This window comes from Desmodus rotundus, chromosome 13 (genome assembly GCF_022682495.2).
Source record: "Desmodus rotundus isolate HL8 chromosome 13, HLdesRot8A.1, whole genome shotgun sequence".
NCBI classification, from domain to species: Eukaryota; Metazoa; Chordata; class Mammalia; order Chiroptera; family Phyllostomidae; genus Desmodus; species Desmodus rotundus.
This window is the reverse complement of record NC_071399.1, coordinates 57099335-57121467: the sequence shown is the minus strand read 5'-3', so window position 1 is coordinate 57121467 and position 22133 is coordinate 57099335. Positions and strand designations below refer to the sequence as shown.

The 22133-nt window shown below is 34.9% G+C and overlaps 2 pseudogenes; both read left to right on the top strand.

Annotated features, from left to right (window-relative positions):
- Positions 1-14218: 14218 nt before the first annotated feature.
- Positions 14219-22133, top strand: part of LOC112311422 (ATP-dependent RNA helicase DDX3X-like) — a 66292-nt pseudogene continuing 58377 nt past the window's right edge.
- Positions 15642-15757, top strand: LOC112313870 (U2 spliceosomal RNA; annotated as a pseudogene).

Below are 22133 nucleotides of genomic sequence, written 5' to 3'. Positions count from 1 at the left end.
TAGGCATCATGTGTGTGGGTCTTATCTTCTCCATTTTATCACTCGAAGTCTTTTGATTGGAGAATTTAATTTATTTACATAAAATAATTATTCATAGGTATGTACTTATTGCCATCACATTGTTTATATATTTATCTTTTCTTTCTCCTTAAGAAGTCTCTTTAACATTTCTTGTAATACTTATCTGGTGATAATGAACTTCTTTAGCTTTTGCTAATCTGGGAAGATATTTATCTTTCCCTCGATGTAAATGATAACTTTGCTAGTTAGAACAATCATGGTTATGGGTCATTGCTTTTCATCACTGAATATTTTGTGCCAATCCTTTCTGGCCTGAAAATTTTCTGTTGAAAAATCTCCTAAAAGTCTTGTGGGAGTTCCATTGTAGGTAACAGCTTTTCTCATTACTTTTAAGATGATTTATTTGTCTTTAACCTTTGGCATTTTAATTATGATGCTTCCCATTGGTCTTATTGTTGGACTTTCTGGGGTTTATCCTGTTTGGAACTCTCTGTGCCTCCTGGGCTTGTATGAATGTTCCCCTCACCAGGTTAAGGAAGTCTTCAGTCATTATTTTCAAATAAGTTTTCAATCCCTTGCTCTCTTCTTCTGCTACCTCTATGATGAGAATGTTGGTACATTTCATGACATCCCATAATCTCTTTAAACTATGCTCATTTTTTTTGCATTCTTTTTGTTTTCTTTTTGCTGTTCTTATTGATAATGTCTGCTACCTTTTCTTCCAAATTGTTGATTCAATCCTCTGCTTCATCTAATCTACTATTGATTCCCTCTAATGCATTTATTTAAGTTTTGCCTGAGTTCTAATACACCTCTTTAGTCTTGGCATGTGGCCTTATATAATAGGTGTTCTGTGGGGCCAAGTGGCACAGTGACCCTGGTCACCTCAGCTGGGTGCTCCAGGCGTATCCCTTGTGTGGGTTGTATGTGCCTTCCTGTTGGAATAAACCTTGATTGCTGTTGGCACATCAGTGAGTAGAATTGACCCTGAGACTGACTGGCTGTGAGGACTGGTCATAACCAAAATGGATAAGCTGCAGCATAGGGTCTGACATCACAGAATGGGATTCGCTGTAGCAGGACTTTTGTGTCTGCCATCTCTACCCTTTGGGGGTGTCATAGTGGAGCTAATTGGGTGGTACTCTTATTTGGTCTGAGCCAGCCACCAGTGTGTTAGTTCTGGAGCCTCTCGTGAGGCACTTTGGCGCAGGCCCATGTCAGCTACTGCCTGTACTTGACTTTGGGCCACCTGGTAGGATCTACAAAGTGATCTGTATTCGTTGTTACCTCTACTGTACCCTTTGGTGCCTGGGAATGGCTTTGCTACAAACCAAGACTTAATGCCCTTTCTACCAGGGGCTGCTTAGAAGGAGGTACAGGGCATGCCAAGGCCAGCTGTTTCTTGGTGTTGGGGGATTTTTGAGATTTTAAGGCAATTCACAGTGTGGGCCAATGCAGGTGGCTTGTGAGGAATAGCAGCTTCAAAAAATTGGGCCAGTGCTTGGATTGGGTAAGGAAGGTTTTCAGGAATCAGCAGGGTGGCCAACTTTGATGAAGACTTGGGTTTGGCACCTGTCTGCACTTGCTGGCCAGGTGAGGAGAGGGTTTAATCTGAGAGAGCTGCCTTCCACCATCATTCTGAAAACTAGACCATTCAGTTCTTTCCTGCATATCCTTGGCATTTTTCAAACTGCTGCCACAGCACTGGAGCTCAGAGCAAGTAAGTTCATCAGCAAATAAGTCCACAAGTGGGCCCTTCCAGAGGAAAGCCCAAGAATCCAGCTGCCCTCCATCTCACCCAGACAAGTCCCCACTGATTTTCACAATCCGATGATGCAGGGAATCCTCTTCCTGGCACTGGTGTTCTGGGCTGGGGAACCTGGTGTGGGCTGGAACCTATTGCCCCTGAGGAAGGGCCTCTGTGGCTGAGATACCCCTCCAAATTCTCTACTGCCATATTTGGGTCTGGGACCAGACTGTTTCACATCTGCACCCATCCTACAAATTTCAGTATGTTTTTAGTTATAAGAGTCCTCAGGTGGTTCTCAAGGGTTTTTTTTTTCTTTTCTTAATAATTTAGTTGTAATTTTGATGTGGTCACGAGAGGAGGTGAGTACAGCATTTACCTACTCTGAAATTTTGAACAGAAGTGGCCTGAGTTGGATTGTGTTTAATGTTTATTATATCTGTAGGTTGCAGAGCCTTCACTTCCTCTTATGTTCTGATTTTTTTAGTCTCCCTTTTTCTTTGGATTTTCCTAACCCCTTTGCCTTCTCAGATAGAGTATTCATCTCACAGGTCTTTTAACTATAATCCAGTTATGGTGAAGCCCTATACATGTGCTAGTAAATTGTGTGAGTAAATGCAATGTTCTATAATCTTACAATTAAGTCTCTGTCTTCTAGTGTTTGGTATTACTGAGTTCTTCCCTTCACAAATATTTCACATTATTTGTTTATTGCCTTACTTATACTAGAAAGGCACACTGATGAGATGGATAAGTTGGTTGGAACATCATCCTGTACACCGAAACATTACAGGTTCGATCCTTGGTCAGGGTGCATCAATCAGGAGGAACCTGATTGATGTTTCTGTGTCCCATAGCTGTTTATCTCCATTCACCTCTCTCTAAAATCAATACATATCCTTAGGTGTGGATTTAGAAAAAAGAGGCTACCATACACCAGAATAGGATAATTTTCTTTTACCTAGGTTGAATAAGATTTTGGTTAAGTTTTTGTTCTTGCTGATTAGGACTTTGTTATGGGGAATACTCTAGAACTATTTCAAAGTGGCCTTTTCTCCCTGAAATCTACTTTGCCCCAAAGAGGAGGAATTTTCTTTCTTTGCTCTGTAACATGAGAACCTGGTTATGCCTGGGGAAATGAGCTGCTTAGCCATGGAAACTCAAATAATAAGTTTGAATGTTTAATTTTAATTTCATAACTATATTAAGTAAAGTTTCTGGTAACAGAATGCTAAACTTTATTGCCATAAATCCTTTGTCTTATAAAATAAAATTCTATGTTCATCTTATTTAGACTTATTTTCAAATTTTGATTTAAAATTATTTATTTTTATCCTCCTCTTCCTAGAATTTTCAAAACATTTATAGTACTTTATCTATGTTCATTTAAAGGTTTCATGCTCTCTTAGTTAACTTAAATATTCCTTCATAATACAATGTTGGGGACTGTCCTGCCTGGTTTCAGGAGCTGTAACCTCACTGACAGGCAAAAAGTCCCCACAGCTAAGGGACCTTGGGACCATAAGCCACTAAGGAGACAAAACTTATCCTCCCGTCAGGGGCACAGCCTCTGCCTCCTTTACTTCACCCTGCTTGGCCCCTGGAGGATGGCTGGATAGCCAATGATGGGTAATATTCCTCAAGGAAGGAACAACCTAAGGCAAGCACAGTCACAAAGAGGCCATCAGGGAAGGACTTATGGGATTGTGGAGAAGGGACAAAAAATCCTCACCCCTTGGCTTTATCATAGCCTGAGTCCTCATTCTATCAGTAAAAAGTCTCCTAATCTCTTGGCTGCCTTGCTTCCCCCCCTTGATTCAGGCCTGAAACAATGCCAAAAGTGGGTGCAACCCTGTGCCAGAACCTGCAGTTCCCAATGAGGGGGCAATCAGGCCTAAGAAAGAATGCATAAAGTCCTGTGAAACCTGCTTTGCAAGGAATATCCTCAATTTAAATGTTAATAGCCCAAGCACAAAATAAGTTTGTTTCCCAAGGTTTTACAGCCAATTAGTGTCGCCCTGTCTACCAGACCCTGACTCAAAAGGACCCTTGTGATCCCAGAAATGTTATCTGTAAACCATACCTCCTTTCTTTTATATACATTCTTATGCAAGCTAAACTCAATAAAAAGCCCACTGAGAGAGGGGCTTGATGCCTTTCTCCCCTGAGACTGGCCAGCCTTTTTTCCCCAAGCAGATCATGCCTTGGTAGAATTATTCTCATCCACAGCAGCCAGGGGAGCTCTGCTGGACAAAGTTCCCCCGCAATACAATATTTAAAAAGGCACTGATGTTGTACATTGGAACACCAATTTACAAATTCACTAAACTAAAAATTCTATAATGGTCTTCCAATCAAAGATCTCAGTATTAGTCATTCAGTTGATTATTCATTTTTATCAGTGATTATTTATTTTCATTTTTTATTTTTTGAAGATTTTATTTATTTATTTTTAAAGAGGGAAAGGGAGGGGACAGGGTGGGAGAGAAACATCAATGTGTGGTTGCCTCTCACATGCCTCTACTGGGGACTTGGCCCACAATCAGGCATGTGCCCTGACTGGGAATTGAACCAAGGACCCTGTGGTTCACAGGCCTGCACTAAATCCACTGAGCAACACCAGCCAGGGCAATTATTTATTTTTATTATAAAAATTTTATAATACAGTTTTAAACAAATTTTTATTTCTGTTTTTAATATCTAATATACTGAAGCAGCCCACACAGAAGAAAAGAATTATGTAAATAAGACATAAAAATTATTGAGGGCTCATGTTGTGTCAAGTTCTTTTCCAAAATTTTGTATTTATTGGCGTGGTCATTTGCCACAACAAGTCCATTAGCATGCAATTTAAAGATGAGAAAATTGTGGAACATAGAACAATGGTTCTGTAATATAATTTTCCTAAACTAGACATTTAGTTAGGGAGCAGAACTCCAATCCTTTGAAAACAATTACATGTATGTCTATGTAATTATGTTCTAACCAGTGGAATGTAATTATTAGTGACATGCTAAACATGCTTAAAAGGAAGTTGTTTACCATCCCATTATTCTTTCTAATTCTCTCTGCAAGTTAAAAAGCAGACTATATCGAGCCCAGTTTTGACCATGAAGAATGTGACAGTATCAATGAGGATAAAAGAACAAAAAGATCTTGGTACTGTAAAAGACCTTATTAAGCAGATATGCCTTCATATGTACTGCTCAGTGCTGTTCAATTTTAGAATATTCTGTAACTGAGAAATCATCATTATTCTTAGTTAATTCACTGCAAGTTTTTTTTGTGTGTTTTTTTTATGTTTGTTACTGTATCTTAGCTTGTAGCCTAATGTATTGCTCTACTTTACCCAGCTAGTGAGAGAAGTGCAAATGGAAACTCAAAACACAGAAGTTTGATTGAAAAACTGGAGATTGTAATCAGTACATCATATTTTCCAGGGGGGTGTTGAATGAATGGTAATTCTCACATTTTATCACATTCTGGCTCTTTCCTATTCCATGTTGCATGCATATACTGACTTCTAAACATATCTTAAAATGGATCTTAGCTTCTAAGCAAAAGTTGGTGACAAAATTATGGGAGTTTGGGAAAAACATATTTCTTGTAATTTTAGAAATTCCTATAATACTTCATTGGTGGGTATAAGTCAATTTCACTATAGTCAGCTTTTCTGATTATATGACATTTTTGATTATTCAGGAAACAGAAGAGATCTGTGGCTTTTTCACAGGGATAAAACTATCCACCCAAATCAATTTATATGCTACAAATATGGAAATTTAGCAGGTGCAAAATTATTATCTTTAAATTAGCATTATTCCTGAAGATTGTCAATATGAAACATCATTTTTTAACATATTATAAAAACAATCCCTTTGGCAAATATCAAAACTTTACAAATACATACAAAATGAGTTTGTGAAATACACCAAACTCTAACAGAAAACTAAGGTTATGTTTATATTCTTTTAAGTTGAAGTTCATCTTATTTATTTTATATATTCTGAATATAAAGTTGTAAGTTTTATGCAGATTACTGTGAAAGTTAATGAATAAAAATACATGCTATGATTCAAATTATTGATATTTTTTAACTTTTACAATAAAAAGCACTTTGCTTCATTCTTTAATAAATGTTTATATGTAGTTATTATATTTAATCTGTGTTTTATTTTATTTAGACTATTGTTTAGATTGCAATTATCGGTATTTTAGGCTTTGCAATTGCAGTCCACATGGTCTCTGCTGCATCTACTTGATTCTGCCAGTGGAGTGTGAAAGCTTCTGTGGATGCTACATAAGTGGATGAGCATAGCTGTATTCAGCAACGTTTTATTTACAAAAATAAGTAATGGTCTATGGATCATAGTTTGCTTACCTTTGATTTACACCACTGCTGTCCAGTAAAAGTTTCTGCAAATGTTTTATATGTGTATTGTGCAATGTGGAAGCCACTGGCCACATTTGACTAGTGAGCACTGGAACTGTGCATAATGTTATTGAGAAACTAAATTTTAAAATTCATTTAAAGTAATAATTTAAATGTAAAAGTAAATGACTATGTATGGCTAATGACTATTCAACAGAGTTTACAATGCATATTTAATATTAATTAATTAACTAAATGCAAGTAAATTAATTCAAAGTATTTTACATTGTTTTTATAGCTTATTCTTTTTTTTGGATGCTTGAATTAATAAATGATTAGACACAAGAATTTCTTTATCCCAGAAAGTGCCTAAACCTGTGAAGATCCCTGCAAGACTTACATTTAAGGTTGAAAAGACATTTCCCTTAAAAGATTTTGGGATATGAGTCAACATTTCAGAATCTTTGAAAGAAGATGTTACTTATATCTATCAATTGTCCATTCTTGATGGATTTTTTTAACATTAGTTAAAAAAATTTTATTGTTGTTCAAGTACAGTTGCCTGCATCTTCCCCTACTGCTCCGCCCCCACCCCAGCCATCCCCACTTCCCTCTGATTCTATCCCCCCTTGGTTTTATCCATGTGTCCTTTATAGCTGTCCCTGAATTACTTCTCCCTATTTTCCCCCATTATCCCCTTCAACCTCCCCTCTAGTTAGTCAGATTGTTCTTAATTTCAATGTCTCTGGTTATAATTTCTTATTTGTTTGTTTTGTTGATTAGGTTCCACTTATAGGTGAGATCATATGGTATTTGTCTTTCACCACCTGGCTTATTTCACTTAGCATAATGCTCTCCAGTTCCATCTATGTTGTCACAAAGGGTAGGAGCTCCTTCTTTCTTTCTGCTGCATAGTATTCCATCATGTAAATGTACAAAATTGTCAGTACAAATTTTGAATCCTGGGTGACTAACAACACCATAGAATTATTACACTGGCCTGAAAACCTCAGGATATTTTCACATCAAAAAGAAAAAGTTCTATTTTTTTCAACCCACTATTATCCTAGATTTGTTGTTGTTGCTGTTATATAGGGTGGGAAAAAGTAGGTTTTCAATTCATATGGAAACTAATACACTATTTCATAAATAACAATACAAGAATAAACTGTTTCATGTACTTACAATTACAAACCTACTTTTTCCTCACCCTGTATGCTAGAAAAAGTAATAAAAACATACACATATTTAGAAAGGAATGACTGTTCAACTCACACAACATGTATACACACATGACACTACAAAGTGGAATGAATTCCAAATGCAAATATTTAAAAAATGAAAATTGAAGTATGTCCTTTTTTATGTATAAAAAAGTGGCTGTCATTAAATACCATTTCTTAACAATACAAGAAAATGCTTTACTCATAATTTAGTTAATTATTTTGGCAATTTGTACATTGTTGATATTATTACATAATGCTTAACAATTCCCAATTTTGAGTCAACTTAAGAGTTTTTATTCCTTCTGAATGAATGTATATTACCCATCTCTTTATGACCCACTCCATTTCTCTGCTCAACACACCACTGTCTAGAATATAAGTATATTGCATAATCATCTTATAAAACAACCACAATATGAATAATGTATATAATTGTGAGAAGGGTTAGTGATTAGTCATTACATCACAGGGGGAAATATGGTACCAGTTCCTTTGTTGGTACCACTTTTCAATCACTGTCACAGGATTTCATGTATGGTCTTCGTATCTTTTTCTAAAAAACAAAGAAATAGACCTGCACCCACAAAATTTAAAAAGAATAATAGCATAGGGCAAGGCTACAAGTATTCTAGAAAAACATTCAATTTTGTTTGTTTTGGGAATTTTTTGTTTGATATCATATTAAATATAGGTAAATTCAATAATATTTCAAGGAATCTATATATACTTTGCACATTTCCTTTTTCTACATTTTTCCCTATGTGCCTCATTTTCTAGAAAGATGGATATCTAGATAGATTATAGCTAGCTAGCTAGATATATGATAGATAGATAGATAGAATTAGATATATATAGAATTATAGAACTATATATATATACATATGAGGTCTGTCCAGAAGGTATCCAGCCATATGATATGAAAAATAGAGATATTTATTGCAGAAGATACAAAAGACAAGAAACAGTGTACGTAGGACAATGATGCCTCAGTCCCCTTCAGAGTAAGCACTTTGGGACCTCACACAGTTCTCCCAACTGCCATCAGCTGCCCTGTCATATTTCCCTGAGTCTCACTGATGGTCTGAAATCTCTTTCCTTTCAAAGGTGATTTTAGTTTTGGGAAAAGCCAGAAATCACAAATGAGAAGTTTGAGCTGTAGTGAGGTAAGTCATCTGGTTAATTGGATGTTTCATAAAAAAAACTCTACACGAGATGTGAGATGTGATGTATGAGCAAGTGCATTGTTGTGATGAAATTGACAAGTACTGGTTGCCCATAGCTGCACCTTCTGAATCATCTGAGTAATTTCCATGGAGGAATGTTCAAACTTAATGCAAAATATGATACAGATTCATTGCTGTACTTGCTCAGTCATTGTGAATGCAATGGCCACACAGTATACATGCTCACTCCAAAACATCTACCACCTCCTCTGATTAATAGAATGAAGTTGTCATTGTTCATGGATGCACATTCCAATCCATTCTCTTTTGTTGCCAGGTTACATCAATGTTGTGGAAACCATTCTCTTTATATTAATAATGATTGGACTCTTTCCAGAAAGATCTCATATTTTTGTAAACTATTTGAGAATGATTTGCAGAAATTTTACCCATTTATCTTTAAATATTTTCTTGTGGATATGCTAAGAGCAATATTATTATTAATATAATATCACCTAATATGTAGTTCATATTGAAATAGAATCAAGAGTGTGAATAATTTCCTTATAAGCTAGGTTTTTCTCTTCCAGAATCTAATCTAAGAATAAACATTGCATTAAAGTTGCCTTATTCTCTACGTTTTCTTTCTTATTGTATTTTTCATTACAATTTAATCCCCTTATACTCCCAACCCCCCAACAATCACCATACTGTTGTCAATGTCCATGAGTCCTTTTTCTATTTTACTCTCTCCCTCAACCTCCTGAACTTCCCTCCCCCTAACTGTCATCCTGCTCTCCATCTCTGAACCTGTCCTTATTTTCTTTGTTAGTTCAGTTTGTTCATTGGATTCCACATGTGAGTGAAATAATATGGTATTTGTCTTTCTATGACTGGCTTATTTCACTTAATATAATGCTCTTGCAAAGGATAAACTTTCCTCTTTTTATTGGCTAAGTAATATTCCATTGTGTAAATGTCCCATAGTTATTTTACCCACTCATCTACTGATGGACACTTGCACTACTTCCATATCTTGACAATTGTAAATAACACTGCAATAAACATAGGGGTGGTTATGTTCTTTTGAATTAGTGTTTTGGTTTCTTTCCGATATATACCCAGAAGTGGGAGAGCTGCATCAAAAGGTAGATCTATTTTTAACTCTTTTAAGGTATCTTCCTACTGTTTTCCACAGTGGTTGCACCAAACAGCATTCCCACCAGCACTTGTTGTTTGTTGACTTATTGATGATAGTCATTCTGACAGGTGTGAGATGATATCTCATTGTGGTTTTAATTTACATTTCTCTGATGATTAGTGATGTTGAGCACCTGATTTTCATGTCTATTGGCCATCTGAATGTCCTCTTGGAGAAATGTTTATTCAGGTTCTTTACCCATTTTTTTAGAAATGATTTTATTTATTTATTTTTAGAGATGGGGAAGGGAGAGAGAAAGAGAGAGAGAGAAGCATCAGTGTGATTGCCCTTTGTGCGCACCCCCAGTTGGAGACCTGGCCCCCAACCCAGGCATGTGCCCTGACTGGGAATCAAACCTGTTACCCTTTGGTTAGCAGGCCAACATTCAGTCTACTGATCCACACCATGCAGGGCCTTTTGCCCATTTTTTAACTTTTTTTTTGGTATTGAGTTTTTTAAGTTTTTTAATAAATTTTGGTTATTAACCCCTTATCAGATGTATTGGCGAATATGTTCTTCCATTCTGTGGGTTGTTTCTTTTTATTTGTTGATGATTTTCTTTGCTTTGCAAAAACTTTTTTGTCAAATATAATCCAATTCATTTATTTATTTTTCTTCTGTTTCCCTTGCCTGGGGAGTTATATCTAATAAAATATTGCTATAAGCAATGTCCAAGATTTTGCTGCTTATGTTTTCTTCCAAGATTTTTATAGTTTAGGGCCTAACATATAAAGTCTTTGATAGATTTTGAATTTATTCTTTTGTGTGGTGTAAAGAGGTGGTCTTAATTTTGTATCATGCTACTTTGCTGAATTCATATATCAGTTCTAGTAGTTTCTTTGTGGAATCTTTGGAGTTCTCCATGTATAGTATCATGTTATCTGCATATAACGGCAGTTTTACTACTTCCTTTCTGGTTTGAATGCCTTTTATTTCTTCTTGTTGTCTGATTGCTGTGGTTGACTGATGTAAAAAAGGTTTATTTCATGTCATTTGAAGAGAAACTAAGAACATAGAAGAAATGGTAGTTCAAGAGAAACACACAGAAAGTGGTTATAAGCCTTTTGCAGCACTTGAGGGAAGTAAATATTTCTTTTGATTGCTTGACATTCCTGAAGAGAATATCATGCATAGTTTTATGCTAGTACCTGAACATCTACTTTAATTTTATGATAAAATTAAAAGATTTTAATGATAAAATATTTTTCTAGAAATCAGAACTTTAATACTTAAAAAAACTAGTGTGTTTTTAAAAAAGTCATTTTCCAAGATGAAAGAAAAGCTTAACTTATTCTTTATATATTTGTTTTAAAGCTTGTCACAGAAATTTAGGCATATTTTGAGACCTCACTAAATATCAGGAAATAATATTGAAAAAGAAGTAATAACTTTCATTAGTCTTAAGTTTCATTCATATTTTTAGAATATTTGTCATGAACAGCATGAAAACTGAGACACAAAATTGAAGTGGTAAATCTAAGACATTCATGCATTTAAATGAAAAATGCAGACAACTATAACTGAATAACAATAAAAATGTAAAAAAATAAAATAAAGAAAATTCTATCAAACAGTACTTACATATAAATTATTATAAAACAAAGCATGATATTGCTGGGTATGGAGAATAAGCTATTAAAGTCAGTGACCTAAGACTAGATCACTATTTTAAAAGCTCTTTCTCCAATGTACACTGTTCATACGTGTTTTAGAAATGAGCAAGGTTAAGATAGGGTTATTTATCACACTTTGATTTTATTGGCTTTATATTGTAATAATATTTTTAAACATTTCATAGAAACACACCCTTAATCCTTATAAAACAAATATATTGTCAAATATTAAAAATATAGAATTCAATATTCAATCTCCTTTTACATTAAAAGATGTGATAGGGTCTGGCCATTAAAAACTATTTTATCATGAACATCTTCAAACATGAAAGCAAAGAAAATGGCAAAATCAGCCATTACACATATATCATCTAGTTTTGTGCCACAAGACAAAGTGATAGCAAAATGAGATCACAGGGCTCCCAGCTGTGTTCTTTTTCAAGATTGTGTGCTCTTTCATTCAAACGCTGATTTAGTTGAATCCTATAAATTATGGTATGTTGTCATTTCATTTTCATTCATCTCAAATTATTTCCTAATTTTATTTTAGATGTCTACTTTAACTCATAAATAATCTATACATGTTTAATTTTTACATATTTGTGAATTTTCCTAATATTTTTCAATTGTTATTTTTAACTTTATTCAGTTTTGATCAAAGCACATACTTTGTATGTTTTCAATTACTTTAATTTTATTGAGACTTATTTTACGGCCTAATATGTGGTGTAATATCTCCTGGAGATTAGAAAAAAATGCCTGAACTGTGCTATTATTGGATCCATGCTGCTGTGAGAACTGTTCAGTGATATTTTAAGGTACAAGTAATAAAACTGAGAGTAAGAATTTATATACTTTGATAACAATTTAACAGGATAATTTTATGTCTGTTGACAATTATGAAATAAAATTTTTATTCTATATGTCTTTCATTTTGTTATTTTTCTATGATTGCCTTTTATTGTTTTTTTAAAGTAATGGTTTTTGATAGATTGAATAAATGTTTTATTTCTACATAGACATAGTGAAAAGTTTGAACATTACCATTCTCACTGACAGTAATATCTCTTCAAACATTTAACATTTAAAAAAATGACTGAAAAGTCATATTTCTTTCTGTTAAAAATAAGAATGACCTCTATACCCACAAATTTAAGAGGCATAATATCTTATGCTCAATAACTATAGTCTTCAGTTTGTTAGACTAGTAGTATCTGTAGATACACCAGTGATTTGAGTAAAAACACAGTACCAAAACATTCCTGGTACAAAATAAATTACTCATTCACATATTCTAATAATACAAGCCAGTTAATATTTTAAAAGTTAAGGGCCTTGAAAACTACTGGCTAGATGTACAACCAAAATGCAGTAACTTTATTTTATCAAAAATGTCTTCAGATTATTAGGGATAAATGATTCATTTTAACATGCATTTTCATCTTTTAAATAAACTATGTTGACTTAAGTCTATTTATATGTAGCTTCCAAGATATGATTAAACACACACCCAACTTCATTTTTAAACCCGTTAAACTATAATTTAGCAACCTGCTAAACTATTGCCCCGAATACCAACCCTGCCATTATTTTTCAGATACAATCATATCATTTAAATTCCAGTTTTAAAGTATGAGAGTTACTGCCCTATTTTCAAATTTTTTTCCTCTAAAAAAAGTTAACAGATCGTCCTACCTAAGTTATCCCATGTATTGGAGAAATTTGAGATTTGGTAAATCTTAAAATGCTTTATTAAAGCTGATACTGTATGTGGAGATTTTGATACATTAAACACTTTTAAATAACTTCATAGAAAGATTGTTTTCAATTCTAAAATCTATTAAAGATTTATATGAAGTCCAAGAGAACACAAGTATTTTCATTATGCAGTTATTTTTAGAAAAGATGCCTTCATCTTTCTACCACCCCTGAAATCCTAGAGAAAAGCTAAGATCTGACACTAAGTATTTGGGTATGTAAACAAATAAATCATAGGTAGGACAGATATGTTTGGGAAAATTTTGAAATTTGTATGTTTATTCTATCTCACATAACAGTTCTCACTTATATAAGAAATTACAATGGCCACATTAAACAACACTGATTTCTAAATTATGATGGGTCAAGAACTGGATGGAGGAAAAGAAATAGAGAAAATGTTTATGGACATTAGAGGGAGATAAAGTGTCACATCTTGTTTGTTTTGTGTTTGAATCAATTTCATTAGGTCCTTAGTTTTTATACAGTGTTTGTTTGTTCTTGTTATCAGCCTTAGGAAAGCAGTCAATGGAGCTGAAACAAATTAATATTGAAAACACAAAATAACCAGCAGAACTGGGACATAGTGGAAGTTACGAGTGGGGTAAACAATCTTGAGAGCAGGAAGGAAGCACATCCACTATGAAATGATGCTGAAATTGGAGGGGTACTGTTTGTTTAATGTTATTACCTTTGAAACCTCATACTCAAAATTTAGATAACACAAAAAACTATTCACTAGTACTCACTTCCAGCTCTTCCACCCTGAAGAGCTGATCACAGAAAAGGAAGATGCTGACAATAACTATGCCCATGGACACTACACCATTGTCAAGGAGATCATTGATTTTCTCCTGGATTGAATTCAGAAACTCCTGACCGATGCACAAGTCTTCAGGGCTTCTTGGTTTTCAACAGCTTTGGTTGGGGAACTGGTTCTGGATTCACCTCCTTGCTGATTGGAGGACCTTCTCTGTTGATTATGGTAAGAATTCCAAGTTGGGGTTCTCCATTTACCCAACCCCCCAGGTTTCCACAGCTGTAAGTGTGCCCTAAAACCCCATCCTCACCACCCACACCACCCTGGGGCACTCTGGTTGTGCCTTCATGGTTGACAATGAGGCCAATCTACAACACTAGTTATAGAAATCTCAATATTGAACACTCAGTGTACACTAACCTTAATAGGTTGATAGGTCAAATTGTGTCCTTCATCACTGCTTCCCTCAGGTTTGATGGACCCCTGAATGTCAGTCTGACTGAATTCCAGACCAAACTGGTGCTCTGTCCCTGCGTGCATTTCCCTCTGGCTACATATGCCCCTGTCCTCTCTGCTGAGGAAACCTACTATGAACAGCTTTCTGTAGCTGAGATCACCAATGTGTGTTTTGCACCAGCAAACCAGATGGTGAAATGTGATCTTCGCCATGGTGAATACATGGTTTGCTGCCTGTTGTACTCTGGTGACATGGTTCCCAAAGATGTCAATGGTGCCATTGCCACCATCAAGACCAAGTGTTCCATCCAGTTTGTGGACTGGTGCCCCACTAGCTTCCAAGTTGGCATTAATTACCAGCTTCCCACTGTGGTGCCTGGTGGAGACTGGCTAAGGTACAGAGAGCTCTGTGCATGTTGAGCAACACCACAGATATTGCTCGCTTGGACCACAACTTTGACCTGTTGTATACCAAGTGTGCCTCTGTCCACTGGTACATGGGTGAGAGAGTTTTCTGAGGCCCAGAGGACATAGCTGTCCTGGAGAAGGATTATGAGGAGGTTGGTGTGGATTCTGTTGAAGGAGAGGGTGAGAACGGGAAGAAGAATAATGAAGTTAAAATGTCACAGCAGTGTTGCTTATACGTGGAAGCTTATTCTGTTTTAAACATTGAAATTTGCGTTCTGATCAGTTAATTTGTATGTAGCAGTGTATATCCTACAATTACTGGTCTGTGCTTTGAAACAGGACACTTTGTTACAGACCCACCAGTCCATTTCTCTGATGGGTTTGAATAAGATATTCCCTGTCTTACATGAAAAAAATACAAAATATAAAACAAAATGAAACAAAACACAAAAACCAGCTATTCACTAGGTGGTTCACTCATGTGAAACCAAACAATTACTTCAGGACATTTGTACTTAAGTTGTCATTTGCAAAATGCTTCATTTATGTACTGAAGTAATTTGTTAAGTGTACAGGAATGAACATTTGAATTTAATAATTTTTAATGTTTCATGACATTTTTCCTATGATATCATCTGAAACATTAAACACTGACATAGAGAAAAGTGAAAGTTAGTTTCCCATTTCTACTTAAATGTGTGGAGGGTACATATGCTTTATATTTGTATATTTTCCCTGTTTTTGAAGAAGTTATAATCTGCATTTCAATATTTGTTGTCATTCCTTAAGTAATTTTTAATAAATTTTTTAAGTAATTAAACATATTTTATTAGCATATTATAAATAACTTACCAAGTTCTCCCATAAATAAAAACATATGTTCATGTATAGATTTATATAAGATAAAATGTTTCCCATTGTTTCTTGGCCTTTTGGCTAAGATCAAGTATAGTATCTGTTCTTATGAGTTTAAAATGTTTTCCCTGAATTATTTCATATGGTGAATCTACATTATTGTACTTATTACCTTACACATTCCACAATAGAATAAAACATATTTATAGTGAAGAGTAAATTATAAATTAAGCTGATAATCTCAAACATGGCATCCAAGATAACATAGAGAAGGCAAGGAGCAATTTGAATCACAGAGTTTTGTAATATTTTTACTGATAAGTTGTTACCACCATCAAGGAAGCAATTTATATCTCCTATATAACCCGCATTAGGAGAGGACACTTGAACAGTCTTCATATGATTGAGACTATATCATTCAACTGTCTTCCCATTTTCTTCCAATTTGCTACCACCCATCTAGATAACAACACATCTGATAACACAGAAACAGTCATTAGGAAAAACAGAAATACAAAATTTAAAAAATAATAATAAAAAACATGAAAAGTAAGAGGTTGCTCACCTATAGGTGACCTGTCAACCTCAAAAAGAAAATAGCCAGTTATTTTACCAGCAAAAGGAATTTACTTAAGAATAGCAAAAATTGCAATTCAGGATCAGCAACTGTAGCATGCTACAGGCAAACTGCAAAGAGACAAAAAGAAAGTTAGCCCTTATTGGGTTTTAGGAGGGCAGTGGGGAGGGTTGTTATGAAGAAGAGTTCACTGGAGGAAACAGGAATAAGAGGTGGGAGCGGTTTCACTCTGGCTGCCTGCAGTGGTGAGTGTGTTGCTGCTGCAGCAGAGAGGGTGCTTCCTCCCTTTCTTGTATTTCTTTTTAAGCAAGAGATGAAATTTCTAGGTGAGCAATGTTCTTCTTGTCAAAATAATTCTTTTTCTTCTTCCGGTTGGTTATGTTGGCTGCAGTGAGTGGTCTGTGCGTAAGAGCCTCCTCATGAGGGGTTTGCAACGCCATTTTAAATGCAGTTTCTTTTATTTTCAGCCTGTCTTTGTAGGACAACTGTTTGAATAGATTTTTTCCAGAAGCTCATTGCTTCTCATCATTCATAACTAATATGGACATAAACATTGTTGTCTTTAGTAAATCCTTAAATGTGTGCATTTAATACACTTGTGCAATTCATATATATTAAATAAGAGGACATATGATCTTTCTCTTACATATCAACAAAAGTAGTAGATCATATATAGAGCAGAGAAATACAAGAGAATGAGCGTGCTAAAGAACTCTGACTTAGAAGGTATATTTATGAACATGAAGCAATCAAATGAGGGCTGTCAGGAAATATGTACATTGTCATATGAATGAAGAGGTGCCCTATTTGAAGTTTCCTACATTTCATCACAAGTCACTTATACTATATTTGAATGTTTTGGTTGATATTGTACTTCTGCAGCACTTACAAACCTCATACATTTGATAATACAGATAAATGGAGAAATGTAAGTTTTACCTCATAGTTTTTAAAATTGAGGTGAAATTCATATGACAAAGGTCTTATTCCTAAGTGAACGTTCAGTATTTTTTATATTTTCACAATGTCTTGCAATTCACAGTTCACATTGTTGTGATACATTTCTCACAAGTGCATTTAATTATGTGAAAGCATTTCCTTCACTTCCTAGTTTTCTGAAACTTTTTGTCATAGAAGCACTTCAGATTGTTTCAAATGTTTCTTGCTATTAACTGAGATGATTCTAATCATTTTTACCTCTTTACTCTGTTGTTTCATTTCTTAATTACCAAATATTTATGAATTTTTAAAAATTTCTTTTGAATTTGACTTATAGTTTCTAGCTTTTAAAACACATTAAGAATTATTTTTTGTCCTAACATGTGGTCTATCCTGGAGAATGTTTCTTGGATATTTAGAAAAATGTGTACTCTGTTGTAACTGGGTGGAATATTTACTATGCATCTGTAACACCTAGGTGGCTTACAGTTACATTAGTTGGCTAGGGGTATAGTGACAAGCTACCACAAACTACATGGCTTAACCAACTCATATTTATTGTCTCATTTTGGGAGTTTAGAATTCCAAAATCAAGTTATCAGCAGGGTGCTGTCCTTGCAAGGGCTATTAGGAAAAATCAGTTCAATGCCTTTTCTGTAGCTTCTGGTGGTTTTTGCTGGTTTCTTTGGTGTTTCTTGGATTGGAGAAGCTTCACTTCAGTCTTTGTCTTCATGTTGACATGGTGTTTTCCCTATACATGTGTTTGCGTCCCTATTCCTTTTTGTTAAGTCGCCAGTCATATTGCAACAGGGGCTCAATCCACATTGGAATAAGCTCATAGTAGCTTAACTAATTTACATCTATGACTCTATTTCCAAATAAGGTCACATTCTGAGGTACTGGAATTTTAGACTTCCACATATGAATTTTGGAGGGGACACAATTTTACCCATTAAAATAGGATGGTTACAGGCTAAATTCCTTATTGCTGAATGTTGAGGGAGCTCATCAGCTAGTTAGGTGGTTCTGCTGTTAAAGACACCTTTTGGGTTTGGGGCAGGGCTCTTGGTGGAGTCTGTGAGCCAATTAGTAGAATCTGTAGTCAGTCATTGAGCAACATGCACCAGATGCTGTGACCTCCCAACCCTTTTTCCTGATCTTATCTGGTCTCAGACTATTCAGCTGTGCCAATCAACTCAGTGTTCTCTACGGGGTGAGACAGAAGGGGCCTTTTGGGTTGTGTTCCATAAGGCTGGGGAAGCTGGGAATTCACTTTTCCTTTACTTTATCCTGTGGGACCAATTCCAAGCCATAAGGTCTCTCTTGTTAGTGAATTGTGCTGCCTTAGGAGAATGGTGACCCATCTAAAGGAAAAGTAATTTTTTATCCTCTTTAATATCATATGTACATATCATATCTGTATATTTACATATATGTGTACATTTTTATTTTTGTTCCATGGAGTATTGGAAACTTTCAGATAGAGTCCAACTCTTTCCTAAAGATATTCTTTTTCATGGGTATTTGTTAAAATTGATTTTCGTTCGGGGTTTGAGAGTTATAACCTACTATTCCTCCATCTTGCTTATGCCAGTCCTTTCCTTATTCTAAAATTGTTTTTAGCAGAGTTTTTTGAATTTTCTTTATACAAGTATTAACCACCTTTTAAAAATGTAATTGTGGTTATTTTTTCTCTTTAGATATCATTGTAAATGGAATTGTTTATTCAACATCCTTTCAATTTTGTTTATTGTGTGTACACTCAAATCAAATATATTTTCCTGTAGATCTTGTGCTTTGCAACTTTGATAAATTGTTTTATTATCTGTAGTATCTTTTTGTTGATTCTTTAAAATATTCTATTCATAGAATCATGTCATTTTTGAATAGGGATAGTTTTACTTATCTCTTCTTGTTCAAATGTTTTTCTTTTCTTTTCTTGCTGAATTATTCTGGTTAGAACTTTCAGTGCAAGGATGAATAACAGAGTTAGAAGTTGGCCTTTTATTTTTGTTCTTGATTTTGAGCTTTTATTATTGATTATGATGTTAGTTATATATATTTCATAAGTGTCCTTTATCATGTTGAGTAAGTCTTTTAGTTTTCTGTGTTTTCGTAATGAATGGTATTGAATTTTATCAAATGCCTTCTTTTAATATTTGATAGATGATGCTTTATATATTGCATGACTTGTTTACATATTTGATAAAACTATATTATTATGTATTCACACTTTCTCAGCATCACATATTAAGACATCTAGAAATGTAAATAGTTTGATATGAGCTTAGGTATATTTTTAAATAACTTCTTTTTTAAATATATTACACTGATTATGCTATTCCAGTTGTCCTATTTTTTTATCCCCTTTACTCCCCTTCACCCTGTACTCCCCTTCCAAACATAATTCCCCCACATTAGTTCATGTCCATGGGTGACACATGTAAGTTCTTTGGCTTCTCCATTTCCCATACCTCCCCTTGTCTATTTTGTACTTACCATTTATGCTTCTTATTCCCTGTATTTTCCCCCCATTCTTCTTCCTCCCCTTCCCCACTGATAACCCTCCATGTGATCTCCATTTCTGTGAATCTCTTCCTGTTCTAGTTGTTTGCTTAGTTCCTTTTTTTTTTTTTTTAGGTTCAGTTGTTGATAGTTGTGATTTTGTGGTCATTTTACTGTTTGTAATTTTTATCTTCTTTTTCTTAAATAAGTCCCTTTAACATTTCATATAATAAAGGCTTGGTGATGGTGAGCTCCTTTAACATGACCTTATTTGGGAAGCACTTTATCTGCCCTTCCATTCTCAATGATAGCTTTGCTGGATAGAGTAATCTTGGATGTAGCTCCTTGCCTTTCATGGCTTTGAATATTTCTTTCCAGCCTCTTGCCTGCAAGGTTTCTTTTGAGAAATCAGCTGATGATCTTATGGGAACTCCTTTGTAGGTAACTGTCTCCTTTTCTCTTGCTACTTTTAAGATTCTCTCTTTATTTTTAATCTTGGGTAATGGAATTATGAGGTGTCTTGGGTCCAAATTTTTGGGGAGTCTCTGAGCTTCCTGGACTTTCTAGAAATCTATTTCATTTGCTAGATTAGGGAAGTTCTCCTTCATTATGTTTTCAAATAAATTTTCAATTTCTTGCTCTTCCTCTTTTCCTTCTGGCACCCCTATGATTCAGATGTTGGAGCCTGTAAAGTTGCCCCAGAGCTTCCTAAGCCTCTCCTCATTGTTTTGAATTCTTGTTTCTTCATTCTGCTCCAGCTGAATGTTTATTTCTTCCCTCTGTTCCAAACCATTGATTTGAGTCTAGTTTCCTTCCATTCACTGTTGGTTCCCTGTACATTTTCCTTTATATCACTTTTTATAGCCTTCACTGTTTCCTCTATTTTGCAAACATATTCAACCATTTCTGTGAACATCCTGATTACCAGTGTTTTGAACTGTGCTTCTGATAGGTTGGCTATCTCTTCATTGCTTATTTGTATTTTTTTCTGGAGCTTTGATCTGTTCTTTCATTTGGGCCATATTTTTTGTGTGTTGGTGTTCCTGTTACATAGTAAGGGGAAGAGCCTTTATATATATACCAGGGCAGGGCAACCCACATTGCTGCATTTTGGTGCTGTATGTGCAGGAGGGGTCAGAGTGGGAACAATGCCCCACAGCTCTTGCCCTGCTTTCAGTCACTTCCACTGCTACCCATAAGCAAATTGGTCCCTTTGGGTGCTTATTCCTGGGTGGGTGGTTTTGTGTACATTCTAGTACCCTGTGGGTCTCTCCAATGAACTCTCCTGTAAGGCTGGGAGTTTCTTCTGCCACCTCAACCCCTACAGATTTTCTCAGTCAGAGGTTTTGAGGTTTTATTTCCCCATGCTGGAATCCTGGGTTGCATGGTCTGATTCGCTCCCCAGTTGTTCTTCCCGATTTATCCACACGCAGATGTGGGACTGCCAGCCACCACCTTGCCTGCCTGTGTCCTCCAGCCGCCACCTTGCTGTGAGTCCCCTCTGTCTAGCAGCCCATCTCTGCCCCTTCTACAAGTCTGGATGAATGTTTCTTCTTTAATTCCTTGGTTGTCAGGCTTCCATACAGTTCAATTTTCTGGAAGTTCTGGTTGATTTTTGTTTTTAAACTTGTGGTTGTCCTTCTTTTGGTTGTGTGAGGAGGCAAATTGTATGTACAAATGCCTCCATTTTGGCCAGAACCAAATGTCTTTTCTGACTCAATTTTTATGATAATGTGTATTTTTCCTTGAGTCTATCTATGTTGTGTATTATATGGATTATATTCTTATGTTGAACTACCCTTACATTCCTGGAATAAATAGTTCTTGGTCATGATGTATAATCTTTGTAAAAATCTGTTCAATTTATTTTGCCATGTCTTGTAGATGATTTTTGCATCTATAAATGTAAAGGATATTATTCTGAAATTGTCTTTTCCTCTGATTTTTTTATTTGTTTTGTTAGCAGAGGAATTCTGACCTCAAAGGGTTGGCAAGTGTTCCTTCCTTTTCAATTTTTTAAAGAGTTTAAGAATTGTTAATTTGTCTTTAAATTTTTTACAGTACTTAACAGTGTTAACATTTCATTGTTCTTGGACATTTCTTTGTTTTGATATATTTAATTATTTATTAAACTTTTTAAATTGTTATAGGATATAAAATATTCTATTTGTTCTCGAGTCTGTGTTTCTAGATATTTATCCAATTCATTTAATAATTTAATTTGTCAATATACAACTGTTTATAGTTGTATAATCCTTCTTATTTCTGTAAATTTGGTAGTAATATATCCACTTTCATTTCTGATTTTACTCATTTGAATCTTCTTTATTTTTTTGTTATATTAGCCAAAGTTTTATTAATTTTGCTAACTTTTTAAAGTGCCAACTTTTGGTTTTATTTATTCTGTTTTTTGCAGTTATCTCTTTCATTTCTCTACAATCTTTACTATTTTTCCACATCTCCTGGCTTTGGATTTAGTTGGTTCTTTTTTTCGTAGTTTCTCAAGGTGCAAAACTGGCTAATTAATTTATT